Source organism: Panthera leo, chromosome A3 (genome assembly GCF_018350215.1).
Source record: "Panthera leo isolate Ple1 chromosome A3, P.leo_Ple1_pat1.1, whole genome shotgun sequence".
Lineage (NCBI taxonomy): Eukaryota > Metazoa > Chordata > Mammalia > Carnivora > Felidae > Panthera > Panthera leo.
Window position 1 is genome coordinate 68,651,996 of NC_056681.1, and position 19,315 is coordinate 68,671,310.

Consider the following 19,315-nt stretch of genomic DNA (forward strand, 5'->3'; position numbering starts at 1 on the left):
CTGGTGCAATTTTGATTGGGATTACATTGAATGTGTAGATAGCTTTGGGTAGTGTTGACATTTTAACAGTATTTATTCTTCCAACCCATGAGCATGAGATGTTTTTCCATTTCTTTATGTCTTCTTCAATATCCTTCATAAGCTTTCTATAGTTTTCAGCATACAGATCTTTTACATCTTTGGTTAGGTTTATTCCTAGGTATTTTATGCTTCTTGGCACAATTGTGAATGGGATCAGTTTCTTTGTCTTTCTGTTGCTTCATTATTGGTGTATAAGAATGCAACTGATTTCTGTACATTGATTTTGTATCCTGCGACTTTGCTGAATTCGTGTATCAGTTCTAGCAAACTTTTGGTGGAGTCTATCGGGTTTTGCATGTATAATATTCTGTCATCTGCAAAAAGTGAAAGCTTGACTTCATCTTTGCCAATTTTGATGCCTTTGATTTCCTTTTGTCTGATTGCTGATGCTAGAACTTCCAGCACTATGTTAAACAACAGCGGTAAGAGTGGACATCCCTGTCGTGTTCCTGATCTCAGGGGGAAAGCTGTCAGTTTTTCCGAATTGAGGTTGATATTAGCTGTGGGCCTTTCATAAATGGATTTTATGATGTGTAAGTATATTCCTTTTATCCCGACTTTCTTGAGGGTTTTTATTAAGAAAGATGCTGAATTTTGTCATATGCTTTTTCTGCATCGATTGACAGGATCATATGGTTCTTATCTTTTCTTTTATTAATGTGATGTATCACATGGATTGATTTGTGAAGGTTGAACCAGGCCTGCAGCCCAGGAATGAATCCCACTTGATCATGGTGAATAATTCTTTTTATATGCTGTTGAATTCGATTTTGTAGTATCTTATTGAGAATTTTTGCATCTATATTCATCAGGGAGATGGGCCTGTAGTTCTCTTTTTTTTACTGGGTCTCTGTCTCGTTTAGGAATCAAAGTAATACTGGCTTCATAGGATGAGTCTGGAAGTTTTCCTTCCCTTTCTATTTTTTGGAACAGCTTGAGAATGATAGGTATTATCTCTGCTTTAAATGTCTGGTAGAATTCCCCTGGGAAGCCATCTGGTCCTGGACTCTTATTTGTTGGCAGATTTTTGATAACTGATTCAATTTCTTCACTGGTTATGGGTCTGTTCAAGCTTTCTATTTCCTCCTGATTGAGTTTTGCAAGTGTGTGGGTGTTTAGGAATTTGTCCATTTCTTCCAGGTTGTCTAGCTTGTTGGCATATAGTTTTTCATAGTATTCCCTGATAATTGCTTGTATTTCTGAGGGATTGGTTGTAATAATTCCATTTTCATTCATGATTTTATCCATTTGGGTCATCTCCCTTTTCTTTTTGAGAAGACTGGCTAGAGGTTTATCAATTTTATGTTTTCAGAAAAACAACTCTTGGTTTAATCGATCTGCTCTACAGTTTTTTTTAGATTCTATATTGTTTATTTCTGCTCTGATCTTTATTATTTCTCTTTTTCTGCTGGGTTTGGGATGTCTTTGCTGTTCTGCTTCTATTTCCTTTAGGTATGCTGTTAGATTTTGTATCTGAGATTTTTCTTGTTCCTGGACATAGGCCTGGATTACAATGTATTTTCCTCTCAGCACTGCCTTCGCTGCCTCCCAAAGAATTTGGATTGTTGTATTTTCATTTTCATATGTTTCCATGTATTTTTTAATTTCTTCTCTAATTGCCAGGTTGACCCATTCATTCTTTAGTAGGGTGTTCTTTAACCTCCATGCTTTTGGAGGTTTTCCAGACTTTTTCCTTGGTTGATTTCAAGCTTCATAGCATTGTGGTCTGAAAGTATGCATGGTATGATCTCAATTCTTGTATACTTATGGAGGGCTGTTTTGTGACCCAGTATGTGATATGTCTTGGAGAATGTTCCATGTGCACCCGAGAAGAAAGTATATTGTTTTGGGATGCAGAGTTCTAAATCTGTCAAGTCCATCTGATCCAATGTATCATTCAGGCCCTTGTTTTTGTTTTGATCCTGTGTCTAGATGATCTATCCATTGTTGTAAGTGGAGTATTAAAGTCCCCTGCAATTACCAGAGTCTAATCAATAAGGTTGCTTATGTTTGTGATTGTTTTATATATTTGGGGGCTCCCGTATTCGGCGCATAGACCTTTATAATTGTTAGCTCTTCCTGAGGGATAGACCCTGTAATTATTATATAATGCCCTTCTTCCCCTCTTGTTACAGCCTTTAATTTAAAGTCTAGTTTGTCTGATATAAGTATGGCTACTCCACTTTCCTTTGACTTCCAGTAGCCTGATAGATTGTTCTCCATCCCCTCACTTTCAATCTGAAGCTGTCCTCACGTCTAAAATGAGTCTCTTGTAGAGAGCAAATAGATGGGTCTTGTTTTTTTACCCATTCTGATACCCTGTGGTTGTTGGTTGGAGCATTTAGTCCATTGACATTCAGTATTATTATTGAAAGATATGCGTTTAGAGTCATTTTGATGTCTGTAGGTTTCATGCTTGTAGTGATGTCTCTGGTACTTTGTGGTCCTTGCAGCATTTCACTCACAGAGTCCCCCTTAGGATCTCTTGTAGGTCTGGTTTAGTGGTGATGAATTCCTTCAGTTTTTGTTTAGGAAGACCTTTATCTCTCCTTCTATTCTGAATGACAGACTTGCTGGATAAAGAATTCTCAGCTGCATATTTTTTTTCTGTTCATCACATTGAAGATTTCCTGCCATTCCTTTCTGGCCTGCCAAGTTTCAGTAGCTAGGTCTGCCACTAGTCTTATGGGTCTCCCTTTATATGTTAGAGTGTGTTTATCCATAGCTACTTTCAGAATTTTCTCTTTATCCTTGTATTGTGCCAGTTTCGCTGTGATATGTCGTGCAGAAGATCAATTCAAGCTACATCTGAAGGGTGTTCTCTGTGCCTCTTGGATTTCAATGCCTTTTTACTTCCCCAGATCAGGGAAGTTCTCAGCTATGATTTATTCAAGTACACCTTCATCCCCTTTCTCTCTCTCTTCCTCTTCTGGAATTCCTATTATATGGATATTGTTCCGTTTGATTCCATCACTTAGTTCTCTAATTCTCCACTCATACTCCTGGATTTTTTTATCTCTCTTTTTCTCAGCTTCTTCTTTTCCCATAATTTTATCTTCTAATTCACCTATTCTCTCCTCTGCCTTTTCAATCCAAGCTGTAGTCGCCTCCATTTTATTTTGCACCTCATTTATAGCATTTTTTAGCTCCTCATGACTATTTCTTAGTCCCTTGATCTCTGTAGCAATAGTTTCTCTGCTGTTCTCTATACTTTTTTCAAGCCCAGTGATTAATTTTATGACTATTATTCTAAATTCTTTTTCCATGATATTGTTTAAATTGTTTTTGATCAATTCGTTAGCTGTAGCTACTTCCTGGAGTTTCTTTTGAGGAGAATTCTTCCGTTTCATCATTTTGGATAGTCCCTGGGGTGGAGTGGAACTGCAGGTCACTTCCCCTGTGCTGTCTGGAGTAACTTGTTTTGCTGGGCGGGTCCTCAGTCAGACATGTCTGTCCCCAACCCACTGCTGGGGCCACAGTCAGAATGGTGTGTACCTTATCTTCCCTTTTCCCAGGGGTAGGACTCACTGTGGAGTGGTGTGGCCCCTGTCTGGGCTACTTGCACACTGCCAGGCTTGAGGTGCTTTGATGGGAACTGGCATATTAGCTGGGGTGGATCCGCAAGGTGCACAGGGGTGGGAGGGGCAGGCTTAGCTCACTTTGCCCTCAGTGGTCCCCTGTGGGAGGGGCCTTGCAGCACTGGGAGGGAGGCAGGCTGACCCATTGGAAGGATGGATCCACAGAAGCACAGCATTGGGTGTTTCACGGTGCAAGCAAGTTCGGTAATGGGAACAGGTTCCCTTTGGGATTTTGCCTGGGGCATGGGAGAGGGAGATGGTGCTGGCCAGTGCCTTTGCTCCCCGCCGAGCTGAGCTCTGTCTTCCAGGGCTCAACACCTCTTCCTCCTGGTGACCTCTCACCCTCCCACTCTCTGAGCAAAGCTGTTGACTTTTATCATTCCATATGTTAAGTCCTGCTGGCTGTCAGAACTCATGCAGTCCAGCCCCTCCGCTTTTTCAAGTCAGACTCGGGGAATCCACCCTGCTGGGCAGGCTGCCCCTCCACCGCCCTGGCTCCCTCCCACCAGCCATGTGAGCTGCTCTATATCTTAACACCCCAAGCTAGAAACCACCCAAATGTCCTTCAATGGGTGAATGAATAAACAAGCCATGGTACATCCACACCATATAATATTAGCCAACGGTTTAAAGGAATGGACTAAGGATATATATAAAGGTTTGGCTGCATCTCAAAGTCATTACACTGAGTGAAAGAAGATGGTCTCAAGAAGATAAAACTATAATGATACAGGGGTGCCTGGGTGGTTCAGTCAGTTTAGCATCTGACTTCAGCTCAGGTCATGATCTCACATTTCATGGATTCAAGCCCAGCACTGGGCTCTGTGCTGACAGCTTGGAGCCTCAAGTTGGCTTCAGATTCTCTCTCTCTCTCTCTCTCTCTCTCTCTCTCTCCTCCTCCTCCTCCTCCCCTGCTCATGCTGTCTCTTTTTCTCTCAAAAATAAATTTTAAAAAACATTAAAAAGTTAAAAAGACAAAAAAATACTATAGTGATATAGTTTGTCAGACATAAGGGAGGGATATGGCTACAAATGGATAGGGTCAGGGAGATTCTTCCCTAATTGAACTGATTTATCTCTTGACTGGGGTGTCACTACACAATTCTATACATACATTAAAATTCATAGAACTGTATCCCAACAAAACCCAATTTAACTGTATTCTATTTTTTTTAATCCAATTTTATAATTTTCATGGTAAGTATTCATCCTGCACAAGTTGTTGGGTGCACTTACTGGGTAGTCATTTTCTTTCAGCTAGTTGTGAAAGGGGCTTTTCCCAAGAGCCTCACATACATAATCTAAGTTAATAGTATTTAACAGTATATACTTTTCATTAAAATTCTACTCCTAACCCCTAAGGAATGTTCTTGACTTCCAAAAAAAAAAAAAAAAAAAAAAAAGAAAATCAAGGAAAACTGTATTATCTACCCATAGCTAAGTCTATTGACCCATCAATCTATTGATCTATTTTTTTAGTTTTCAGATTCTTTCTTAAATGATTTATCTGTGGGAAATTTTGTGATTCTAGTAGTAGGGGAAAGGAAGAAAATAAACAATCATGTGGTGCTGAGAATAAAAACTATGCTACAAATCTAACTCAAATCAGTACATTTTAACTCCAAAAAACAATTAGCATAGGTTCATTTCAAGACAGGTTAAGAGTCCACTTTCCCAAACTGGCTGCTAAAATTATGGCCATAAATTGGCATTTGGAAGATGGTATAACTACTTTACACAGAAAATTCACATGCAATTTTATCATTCAGGCTTTGAAAGCAAAATGCAACGCTAAATTATAGGACTCATGAACACAATCCTTTGTTTAAAATTTGAACTTTTGTGCACCTATTACAATAATGATGCAAATAAAACAGATTAAAACACACAAAAATGGCAAAGAGGATATAACATCTTTGCTTTAGTCTTTGTTAAACATTACTTACCATAAAAATCACACAAACTGTTCCTGGATCATAGTTTACATTGGATATGCACACTGGAAATTTTATATAGTTTCCACAAATGATATTACTTATTATACATTGTTTCCTCATGATTTTAATAATGAACAGCAAGATGGCATACTTTTAAAGACTCAATTTCTTGAAACCCTTTCAGATACATTACAAAAGTTGTTCTTAATACCTCCAGTATAAAAATTTAGTAACTCCTATGATCTATAGTAAGTTAAAAGAAAATAAAATGATTCCAGTTCTCCTGGATCACTCCACACATTTGATTGTTTTTTCTCCAAATAATATTACATATTCTTATTGGTAGATGTTAGGACTTCAAGTCCTTCCCATTGCTCAAATTAACCCTTCTCGCTGGGTGCCTGAAATATCATTGACAAGATTTTTCTTCTTTTAACGTAAATCTTTGACTGGATTTGCTGTAAGTACCTGCTATGTTAAAACATTTTATGTTGTATCTTAGGGACAAATAATTCTGAGACCAGTACCAATGAGAAAAATGTTTTTTATATAGCATTTATTATCTAGGGGAGCCTAATTTGCATGAGCCTAATCAATGCATTTTCTTCCATAGAAAAGTTATATGCAAATCTAAGTATATATAAAAAATACTTCTGGTAAGTGTGAAAAATGAGCAAAAGGGAGTTAGTTGTATGTTTTAATAGCACAATTTGTCAGTTTCTGAAAGCCTCGTGTACCTATCTCCACAATAGGGTAGTAACTACTGTGTGTATTAGTTACTCTTATAAATGGAAAAATTTTAAGGAACAGCTGTTTGAATATTATCGATCATTTTGGAGCAATCAAAAGGAAAAGCTATGTGAGGGTGATGGGGACAGATACTGCTGAGCTCCCATTTTTTGCCAGGGATTGTTTCCTCTCTATCTCTGTTACCAACGCTGCTGTTACTCCAGTTTACTACAATATCATGAGCCATTGTCCTGTTTACATCCTGTCTCTGTTCCAGCCCAATATCAAGAACTATTTAGCTTTTTCTGACTGACCTCATTAGTCTAAAGTTGCTTAAGGAGAAAAAACCTCAGACACTGAAACACATGCAGTTGTTCTGGCAAAGCTTTCTCACAAAGCACTTACACATTTAGTGTCATATACGGTAGGAGAGCTAATATCCACCTTTCCTCACTCATAGCTGGCATCAAAGAAGTAAAGGCCATGGAACATGTAAGGCAGAGCTTAACTCTGCAGAAAAAGGGACTTGGGCAGTGGGTTATCTTGTATGAAAGGTTCAAAATAAAACCGTTTGATTCAGAACACTCTTCTAGAGGAGGTAGCAGTATAGAAAGGTTTCTACTAAATTGGATTTCAGTATTTGTTCATGTCTGTACAGTCAGTGAGTAGCTAATTTCATTTTCAACCTCATCTTTATTCTTCAGTTTCATACTTGTGCATATATATGTAAATGCATATATAATGCTAATCTTCTCCTCTTTACCATTCTTGCCACTAAAAATGAAACTAGTGATACAGGCAACTGTGCATTTATTTCCTCTAATACCTTTGCATTAGAGGCAAAGCAGAAATTTAAGATTTATTAGAGTCTTCACACTAAAACACTATCTCCTCATTACCATTTCTCCCTCCCCCACACATGTACTGACACTATTGGCCATATAACTGTGCCATTTTTGGACTTTGGAGTGTGAAAATTTTGTTATTTATATTGACCTTATGCCACAAAGACAATCACTGATGAATGATCTCACAATGTATCATTTAGCATACACCTGAAAACACATCCTCCTTTCAGTGCGTCATGTCCTAATCAATCAAGACTCAGTAAGCCCTACTTCTAACACTAACAGAATAGGCTGTGGTTTTCCAAAGTGCTACAAATATTTTTTCTTTCACTCTTTATTTAAAATTAGACAGGATAGAATGTTGGGAATTGTTCCTTTCAAACATTGGGCTAAGAATAATTGTTTAAGATTTCATTTACAATTTTCAATTTTTATTTGTAAGAAGAAATTTAGTATTTGTTGAGCATCTTTTATGCCAAGCATTGTGTTAGCCTTAAAAACATGGTCTCTAGATTAAAGATATCCAGCTTAGAATGTTGACTCATCCACATAATATATGTTTATATATCTCAATGGTCTCCTATGGTCATCAAATCACCTGAAGTTCTTAATAAAACACTGGCTAAAGGAAATAATAGCAGTACTAATTTATATCAGACAATAAGTTAAAATGCATATTGTAGTAACTAAGAAGGACTAAAATTAGCAGAACTATGTATAGCTAAGGAGCCAATGAGTGGTAGAACTCTTTTAAAAATCTGCAATTAAAAAATAAAGTGCCCAGAAGTGGTGGCATAAATACAAATCACATAGTCATTGATAGATTTAAATCCTTAAATCAGTAATTTTATTAAATGAAAAATAATTTAAGAGTTGAATCAATATACATTGATCAGACTACATTAAAAAAAATTTTTTTAAGTCCTCTTAGTTCGGATTAGTCTAGCAATAGACACTGTACCAAGGAATCAAGTGCAAGTAGCTTATTAGAAGGTACTGGAGCATGGGTAGGAGAGGAAGATGTGATATAGGGAAGGCAAAGCAGTATATAAAGTCTAAGCTGTTAAGCAAGCTGCCAGAGGGCATGATTGGTGCGCTTACAACAGTGAGGAAAGCCTAGAAAGTATTGCAAAATGCACATCTCTGCCAAAGTTCAAGTAAGGTGAGGTACTCATCCTTCCACACTTGTCTGTCACAAGTTAAGGGGTGCCTTTGGGCAACTTGGGGTTTGTAATTCTGAGGTACTTCTAGACACTTTTGCCTATGGGCAAAGTGGGTGTGACAGCCTGAGGGCAGCCGTCAGAATTGACTTAAGTGTTGGATGTTGGAAGATACGGTGGCATGCACAGAAATGGTAAAGTGGTCCAAAGGAACATGTAGGGAGCATGTATACTATCTGCTATACAAACTACAAGAGATTGATCTTAACTCTTTGGATACAAAATGGCTAAAAGCACAAGATTGGAAGAAACATTTCTCAGTAGCAAAAAGGAAGCTGGTGTAGCTATATTGCCATATTAGTATCAGGTAAATAGAATTTAAGCAAAGAGACTATTTCCTAATGATACAAGTTTCAGTCTACTGAAGGATATTAACAATTCTAAATTTATAGTCTTCCAGTCACGTAGCTTCACAATATATTAAGTAAATTAGACAGAATGGAAAAACATATACCAACCATAGATTTTAACAAACCTCTTTTAGTAACTGGTGGAATACAGAATATTTGAACAATCCAGTTAATAAATTTAGTGTAACCGACCCATGTAACATGACACCAAATAATTATACAGTGCACAACCATTTCAAGTAGACCCAATATAGTTGTTAAAAAAATTTTTTTTTACAGGGTTGGACTTAAATAAAGTTTCAGCAAATTTCAAAGGATTTAAATCTCAGAGTATGTTCCCTGAATGCAGAATTAACGTAGAAACTAATAAAAATAGTGAGAACACAACCTTAAATGTTTAAAATACAAAACACTTTTAAAAATTGTTAGACTTAAATAAAGTTTCAGCAAATTTCAAAGGATTTAAATCTCAGAGTATGTTCCCTGAATGCAGAATTAATGTAGAAACTAATAAAAATAGTGAGAACACAACCTTAAATGTTTAAAATACAAAACACTTGTAAAAATTGTTAGATCAAAAAAGAAATCACAGTGAAAATTAGAACATATTTTGGCTAAATGGTAAAAAAAATATGGCACATGGAAACCTGTAAGACACAGGTAAACTAATTTATGGATGGAGGTTATAGCTTTAAAAGCATACATTAAAAAGGAAGAAGCGCTAAAAATCAATGATCAAAGAAGTTATTACAAGAACATAGAAAAAGGATAGCTAGTGAAACCTAAAGGAAATAGAAGGAAATAAAGGTTACAAATAAAATAAGGGAAATAAAAAAGCAATCAAGATGACCAGCAAAGGCCTTTCCAAAGGCTAACTTGAAGTTGGTGATCATGAATATGAAATAAAGTAAGTCACAGTGGGTGTTTATTTTCATTAAATTAAAATTCAAGTTCTCAAATGTAGGCAATAGGTGAATAAAGAATTGCCTTTACCTGGCATCGCTGCCTTTCTGGAAAAATACAAAACAAAACAACGAACTAAGAAGTGACAAGAGTGACAAGAAGGGAGATGGTGTGTGAAAAGGAGCTATAATACAGAGGTAATAAAACTAACAAAGAGTCAAAAGAAATTGGGAGAAGGTGATAAATGAAGGATGTAATATCCATGAATTGGAGACAACAGTATATAAGTGGAGGGGCTTGAAACTGAGCCATGAATGGGATGGAGTAGTAGGTTTTTTTGTTTGTTTGTTTGTTTTAACTGATGTCATTCTTTGTGCCAAGACTCTGAGAAAACAGTCACAACAAAAGGGGTTGATGGGTCAGAATGGAGGTATAAGATTTGTTTGTAAGCACAGCATGCTTAGAATTATGAATAGTTATAAAAATTCATTAGGAAATCATCCCTTCCATAATCACTGTAACTCCAGCCATGAATTGTACAAGTTAAAGATCTCAAGTAAAAGATACCCTTTATGTTTACTCACCTGAGAAATTACTTGAACTCTTTAGATGCCCTAAATATTTCATAGGACAAATCTATGGCTACTTTCAAATGTATATTAGTGGTCCCTGGAGTGGAAGGCTATAAAGAAATGAAAAAGAAGAAGAGCATATGGGTGGCTCAGTTGGTTAAACGTCTGGCTCTTGATTTTGACTCAGGTCAGGATCCTAGGGTTGTGGGATCAAGCCCCACATTGGATTCTGTGCTGGCAGTGAAGAGCCTGCTTGGGATTCTCTCTCACACTCTCTCTCTGCTCCTCCTCTGCTTGCACACTCTTTCTCTCACAATAAATAAATTGACTTTTTTTTTTTTTAAGTGACCCAGGGGTGCCTGGTTAAGGGTTCACCTTTCACTCAGGTCTTGATATTACGGTTCATGATTTTGAGCCCTGTATCAGCCTCTGTGCTGACAGCTCAGAAGCTGGAGCCTACTTCAGATTCTGTGTCTCCCTCTGTCTGCCCCACCTTTGCTTGCACTCTGTCTCTCAAAAATGAATAAAGGTTAAAAAAATTTTTTTTAAGTAACCCAGAATAAACACAGATGGAAGAGTCCGTGATCTTCTTTCAGTTAAGTTGGTCAGAAATGGCCTAAATAAAGGGTCACCTTCAGAATAGAGACCATAATAAAATGAGGTAGCTAATCATGTAGATGAGGGAGAGCTCAGAGGGTCAGAAAATTCCCAGAAAATGCAAAGGTCTGAGACAGGAACATGGTTTATTGTGTGAGGCATAGAAAGGAAAGCAGTATGGCTGGCACAATGAGCCCAGAGGTAAGTATTAGGAATAATAGAGAAGAAATTGGAGTCTAGATAAATGAATCATACATGGCCTCCAAGTTCAGGATTTGCAGAGTATTCTGAGTGACCTTGGAAGATTTTGGAGAATTTTGAACTGAGCAGTCAGTTGACTGGAATTGCCTTTCTCAGGAACTGGTCTGGCATCTACAGGGAGATTAGTTTCTGGGGGACAAAAGTTCAAGGAGAGACCAGCTAGAAAGTTATTGTAAAGGTTCAACTGAGACAGTATCTCAGTATTAAGAGAGGTATGAGGAATAATTAGATCCTAGTTATATTTCAAACAGGGAACAGACACATTTTGTCACTAAACTGGATTGAAACTGAAAAAGGGGGAAAGAAATTTTAAGAAAAAGGTAAAGAGTTACAGATAATTCTTACTTTTTGATCTTGAGCTATTGAGTGAATGGAACTCCCTTTTACTCAAATGGGGACAACCTGGAGAAAAATCAAGCAAAAGACAAGACTTCAATCTTTTGTAGGATGAATTTGAAACATCACTTATAAATCCAAGTATAGAGATTGAAGGAGTCTGATTTGTGGACAAGATCAGGGCTGAAGACAGTATTTAAAATTGGACTTGATTAACACAATGAAAATCAGAGAAAAATTTGAACCTTGGGGATAAGTGATACTCCTAGAGGAGGAAAAGAAAAGATTATTGTCCTGGAGGCTAAATGAAGGAAGTATTCAGGAATAAGTAATCAAGCATGCCTATTGCTATTTTGAGATCAAATAAAGTGAAAACTAAGAATAAGTCAATACGGACTTCCAGGGAATATGGTCAAGTGAGGGGATCCCAGGCTTACCTCATCTTACCATTACACCTAGTTAACACCCACATCAGTGTACGTAATCCAAAAAAGAAACTGTAGAGTGACAGAACAGACTCTCCACAGATAAATGTAGAGAAGAGGCCAAAATCAAGAGGGTAGAAAGGGAGAAGACAAAGTCAGGAGCCAAAGTGACTTGCAATATTGTCTGTGGGGGGGAGGAATGCCACAGGCATGGAGAGGGGAGAGGAGCAGACTTCAAACCAGACACTGCAAGCATGGGAGACCTGCACTGCAAAGACAAATCTCCATAACATTTGATACTGAAACCCACAGGTGCCTAAATTTTTGAGTTCTTATAATCACTAGGCCCTAACACCTGCAACTTTAAAAATCAGTGGCCTCAGCTCTGGGAGAGGCAGAAGGGAGAGGAAACTGAGTTCTTTCCCTTAAAGAGAGAGCACAAAAAACAGCTCCACTAAATATAGTATAGAAACAGCAGTTCAACAGCACACCTGGGGCATATGGTAAGGGGATTTATTTACTAATCTCAGCATGTGCTGGAGGGACAGAGATCTTTGGGAGACTTGTCCCAAGAACAGAAGAGCTGGTGGGCACCATATCCCTCCCCAACCTGCCAATCTACTTATGTAGACATCTACAGAACCCAGTGCAGTGCCAACACTCTCCACATAGCTTGCTAATAGCACACCATCCTCATAGACAATTCTGCAGACCTGCCCCGTCTAGCCTGCTTCTGCAGAAGTTTTCCAGGATGGCTGTAGGTCCCGTCTCAGCAATCAGCATGAACCTTGCTGGGACTATGTACCCCACCCCAGCATTATCCTGCAGAACTGCCCCCTCTAATTAGCCCTTGGCTAGAGTCTATCTGAAATGGTGCCACAAGCAACCCCTACAGGGACCAGCACACTCCCAAGTGATTCCTGCCCCAGGAAGAGGTGAAGATAACCACACATACAGCAGTCACACTGTAACCCAACAGTGGACTGGAGGCAGGCATCATGTCTGATTGTAACCTCACCCACCAACTAAGCCCCTTGGGGGACAAAAAATACCAAGTTTCTTGCTATTTGGTATTACCACATCTCTGGTAAATGCCTGGTCTGACTAACTCAAGTCCAAGAGAGTCCCAGACTGGCCCACTGACAACATTGGGACCAAACCATACCCACAGCAAGCAAAGACAAACATCACAGATGACTGGACTAAAAGCAAATACAGGCCTTTCTTCATAAGGCCATTAGTTTGAAGAGCAGGAGACATGGGTGACTTTCCTAACACATAAAAGCAGACACAAAGTAAAAAAGTGAGACAGAGGAATATGTCCCAAATTAAAGAACATGACAAAAATCACAGCAAGAGAGCTAAACAAAATGGAGATAAGTAATATGCCTGATAAATATTTTAAAGAAATGTCATAAGGACACTCACTGAACTTGAGATAAGAATGGAATATCTCAGTGAGAACCTCAACAAAAAGATAGAACACATAAAAAAAAAAAAAAAAAAAAAAAAAAAAAAAAAAACCAGCGATGAAGAATTCCATGACTGAAATTAAAAATATACTAGGATGGGATAAATCGAATAGAGGAAACTGAAGAACAGATCAACAAGCTGGACAACAGAGAAATACAAAGCAATCTAGCTGAACAGGTGACAGACAAATATTGCATGATGAGAAGAGACGTCAAAAATTCAGCAACATCATCGAGCATAGTAACATTCACATCATAGGGGTCTCAGAAGGAGAAAAGTGAGAAAACGGGGCAGAAAATTTATTTGAAGAAACTAATAGCTGAAAACATCCCAAATCTAGGGAAGGAAACAGAAATCAATCCAGGAGGCCTGGAGAGCCCCTAACAAAATCAACCAAAGGAGGTCCACACCAAGGCACATAGTAATTAAATAACAAAAAGTGATGATAAAGAAAAAAAAAATTAAGGAGCAAGAGAAAACAAAACAGTTACATACAAGGGAAACTCAGGGAGTTGCACAGTATTCAAAGTGTTGAAAGGAAGAACCTGCTGGTAAGAACATTCTATTCAGCAAGGCTATCATTCAGAACAGAAAGTTAAAGTTAAACCAGCCCTACAGGAAAGATTAGAGAGGATGCTTTGAGTGGAAAGGAAATACCCGAGGATGGATTAAGACAAGCAGGAAGCCAAAAGCAATAAATTAAGTATCTATAAAAATCAGTCCAGGGACTCACAAAATAAAAGTATGTAAATTATGACACCATATACCTAAAACATGGGGGGCAGAGGGAGAGGAGTAAAGATGGGTTCAAACTTAATTGACCATCAACTTAATATAGACTGCTCCATGCATAAGATGCTATATATAAACCTAACGGTTAACACAAATCAGAAACCAGTACTAGACAAACAAAAAGTTATGTGAAAGGAATCCAAACGCATCACTAAAGAAAGCCACTAAACTCAGAGAAGAGAGCAAAAAAGGAACAGAGGACAACTACAAAAACAACCATTAAACAAAATGGCAATAAGTACGTACCTATCAATAATTACTTTGAAAGTAAATGGACTAAATGCTCCAGAAGACCTAAGGTGCCAGAATGGATAAAAACCCATACTTATCTATATGTTGCCTTTAAGAGACTCATTTCAGACATAAAGATATGTGCAGATTAAAAGTGAGGAGATGAAGAAACATTTATCAGGCGAATGTATATGAAAAGAATAGTACTACTCTTATGGAATAAATAAACTTTAAAGTAATTGATAGTAATACAATAATAGTAGAGGACTTTAACACCCCACTTATATTGATGGATAGAGCACTCAAACAGAAAATCAACAAGTCAACCGTGGCTTTGAAGGACACATTGGACTAGATGGATCTAACAGCTATACTCAGAACACTCCATCCTAAAACAGAATATACTTTTTGTTCAAGTTCACATGGAATATTTTCCAGAATCGATCATATATTAGACCACAAAACAATTCTCAACAAATTCAAAAAGATCAAAGTCATACCATACGTCTTTTCTAAACACAATGCTGTGAAAGTAGAAATCTACCGCAGGAGAAAATCCTGGAAAAAGCATGAACAGGTTAAATGACATGCTACTCAACAATGAATGGGTCAATCAAGAAATCAAAGAGGAAGTTGAAAAACACAAAGACAAATGAAAATGAAAACACAATGGTCCAAGATCTTTGGGATGCAGCAAATGCATGGAAGTTCATAGCAGTACAGGCCTATTTCAAGAAAAATCTCAAATAAACAACCGAACCTTATACCTAAACAAGGTAGAAAAAGAACAAACAAAACCCAATACCACCAAAAGGAAGGAAATAATGAAGATTAGAGCAGAAATCAATGAAATAGCAACTAAAATAAAAATAAAATAGATCAATGAAACCAAGAGCTGATTCTTTGAATAGATCAGAATTGATAAACCTTTGGCCAGACATATCCAAAAAGGTGGGGGTGGGACTTAAACAAAATCAGAAATGAAAGAAAAATAACTGACAACACAGAAATACAAAGGATTCTAAGAGAATATTATGAAAAATTTGATGCCAACAAATTGGATAACCTGCAATTGCATTCCTAGAAATATACACCAAACAAATACCAAAACTGAATCAGGCAGAAATAGAAAATTTGAACACATCAACCACCAGCAATGAAATTGAATCAGTAATTAAAAAACTGCCAACAAACAAAAATCCAGGACTAGGCAGGTTCATAGGCAAATTCTACAAACCTTTAAGTAAGAGTTAATACTTATTCTTCTCAAACTAGTCCAAAAAATAAAAGGACATCTTCCAAATTCATTCCATAAGGTCAGATTTACAATGACACCAAAACCAGATAACACTACAAAAAAAGTGAACCACAAGTCAACATCTCTGAAGAACACAGATGCAAAAAATCCTTCACAAAATATCAGCAAACAATCTAACAAGACATGAAAAATCATCACTCACCACAGTCAAGTGGGATACAAGGGTGGCTCAATATTCACAAATCAAACAAGATTATACATCACAACAATAAGAGAAAGGATAAGAAAAATATGATTACTTCAATAGGTGCACAACAATCATCTGACAAAGTACAACATTCATTCATGATTTAAAAAACCCTCAATGAAGTAGGTTTAGAGGGAACAGACCTCAACATAATTACATAATAAATGCCATATATGAAAAACACACACCTAACGTTATCCTTAATGGGGAAAAACAGAGTTTTTCCTCTAATGTCAGGAGTAAGACAAGGATGTCCACTCTCACTACATTTTTAAAAATTTTTTAATGTTTATTCATTTCTGTGAGACAGAGAGAGACAGAGTATATGCAGGGGCAGGGCAGAGGGAGAGAGGGAGACACAGAACCTGAAGCAGGCTTCAGGCCCCAAGCTGTCAGCACAGAACGTGATGCAGGGCTGGAACTCACGAACCATGAGATCATGACCTGAGCTGAAGTCGGATGCTCAACCGACTGAGCCACCCAGGTGCCCTGGCTCTCACTATTTTTATTCAACATAGTACTGGACATCCTAGCCATAGCAATCAGATACCACCACCACCACCAACAACAAAAGTAAAATAAAGTGAAAGGAATCCAAATCAGTAAGGAAGAAATAAAACTTGAACCATTTTCAGATGACATGACACTATATATAAAAAACCCCAAAAGTGCACTTATGATGAGCACTGAAGAATCTACAGAGTTGTTGAATCACTGCAATGTACACATGAAATAAATAACACTGTATCTTATCTACACTGGAATTAAAAAATAAAATGAAAAAAATAAGTCAATAGAATTGGCAATATGAAGTTTATTGGCCATAATATCAGGAAACAATTTAGTAAATTCTTTGAAACACATCCTGATTAGAGTAGGTTTAAGAGAAATAAAATAGAGATGAGTAAAGTTGAGGACATTTTCTCTGAAGTGCAACAGAAAAATGGAATAGTATCTGCATAAAGACATTGGGCCAAAATAATTTTTTTCAATGAGAGACAATGAAACATGTTTCTATACTGATGAGAATGATCAAATATGATGGGAAAGATCAATTCCTCAGGGGGAAAAGGAACATTACAGAAGGAATGTTCTTTAGTGTGTCAGAGAAAGTGACATTCACTTTAGAAATGGAGAGATGGACCTTAAATATGAACAAGGAGAGTCAGCCATTCTAATTGGAATAAGTCAAGTTTTACAGGTGCAGATGGAAGTAGATAGTTTTAATGCTAGACCCATGTAAGCATACCCTTCTTACTGTGTGTCTTTCACTAGTTAAGTATGAAGCAAGGAAATCAGCTCAAAATGGAGAGGGGGATGTTAAGAATTTGATGAGCAAGAACATAAACAGTTGTCTTAGAAAGAGGACCAATTAATTTGGGAAATAACCCAATAACCCTGATAATCCACTTAAGGTTGTAGTCATGAATTCAAAGTGAGTTCAAATTGGTTATTTGTTTTTCTCCAGCCATATTACCAGTACTAAGTAGGTGGGAAGTTTAATCATCAGGCTGAGATCTTGTCAAGTTGGTAGGACTGAAGACAGCGGAAGACAAGCTGAGAGTGATGACTGAGAAGTCTATTGAAACAAGACAGGCAAGAAAAAATGTGAGGACATCAGCCAGCCAAAGAGCTAATGTGTTAGTGTCAATGGATTGGTGGTCCCAGTGGAACAACAAAATGAAGAGAAGAGATGTAAAAGAGGTGTCCTGACCATGTAATGCTTGAAACTGAGATTGTAAAAAGAACATAGTTCTTGTTAGTGATGATATCTTTGGTCTGATCATAGAAATTGGCAGCTAACATGGGATAGAAGACAAAGTAATTGGAGGTGAGAAGACCCAGGAGAGGGGAAGGATCATTGTGTGGATACTTGAATGAGTTATTAAAAGAGGTGGGATGGAGGAGGAGGTTTAAGAGGTACTAAAATCTTGAGGGAGTAGAAACAGTTCTCAAAAGGACAGGTGACTACAGCAAGGAAGGGTAGTTTAAGTATTATCTGATGGTATGCACCCCAGTGGAGCTGGCATATAAGAAAAGTAAGAAGGAAAATGATCTGAAAGGAGCAGTGAAGTGCAAAGAGATTATCTACTCAGCCTCTGTGACCACTGGCACATGGGATAAGAGAGAAAATGTCACCACCCTTTCAGAACATGACAAGGGCAAGCAAGGTCTTCAAAGAAGAGCCCAATTTTAAGAAGGTGAATTGAAGCTCCACACAAAAAATTGAGGATATCAAGGGTTTTTATTCACAATAGATCCTGAATTGTGAATAATTTTTACTGTCAAACTTGGATGTGTGGTCATGTCAGAGCCAGGGCTATACAAAGCTATATCAAGTTCTAAATCCAGATAATGAGGAAGGATCTTGAATCTTATGTTTTTGAAGTTCCAGGATGTTAAAAAGGACTGAAGGGCATGATGGCCTTAGTCTGGATTTTCTCTTGGAGGGAGGAGGATAATCGATTTAATTATATACTATTGAATGGGTAGGAGATTTTAGGCACTTTGATGTGTTAAGACCAGGACTAGATAGAGTTGCCCAGGACAGAGTAGTGGTCTTGCCAGGAATGAAGCAGCATAGGGAGGGATGGTTTCAAAGAGTTCTCTCCTTTAATGCACCTTTGATAGAACTATTTTCCTGTGACCAATATGATCTCAGCTCATTAAATTTTAAAATTAATATACATCCTAAATATAAGGGTTCTAAATGAAATGACCATAGAGGACATTGTATGCTTTCCAAATTCCCAACTTAAGAAAAAAAACAGTACACAGTTTCTAGTTCCAGTTTGACCAAAGAAGTAATAGAGAAAACAAGGGAAAATAGATTCATTCACCAAAAGTCTCTAAGATGGTGACGATTTCTAAGGACACTCCCTCAAGTAATTTGGCCTCAAAATTAAACTGAAAATCACTTGACATTTCTGAAGCATGTGACAAGTTTTTAATTCATATTCTCTCTACCTTTGCCTTTTTTCTTAACTTACTTTTTCCTTTTTGATGAGGGCAATGATTGATATTTTCTGACTTTGAAACTTTATATTAAAGCCTTACTCTAGCATTTTTCTGGCTTTTGTTTCAAAGGCTAGATATTTAAATTAAGCATTCTCATCAATTAAAAGTTCCTGATACCAGGTGGGAAGGGGATGAAAATATATATATATACATATATATACACATATATATATGTATATATAGACACATATATACACATATATATATATATACACATATATATATATACACATATATATATACACATATATATATACACATATATATATACACATATATATATACACACATATATATATACACATATATATACACATATATATACACATATATATACACATATATATGTGTATATATATATATATATATATATATATATATTTTTTTTTTTTTTTTTTTTTTTTTTTTAACCAAAAATCATGAGCTAAAGAACTCAGAGCCAGGAAATGAATTAAAGAT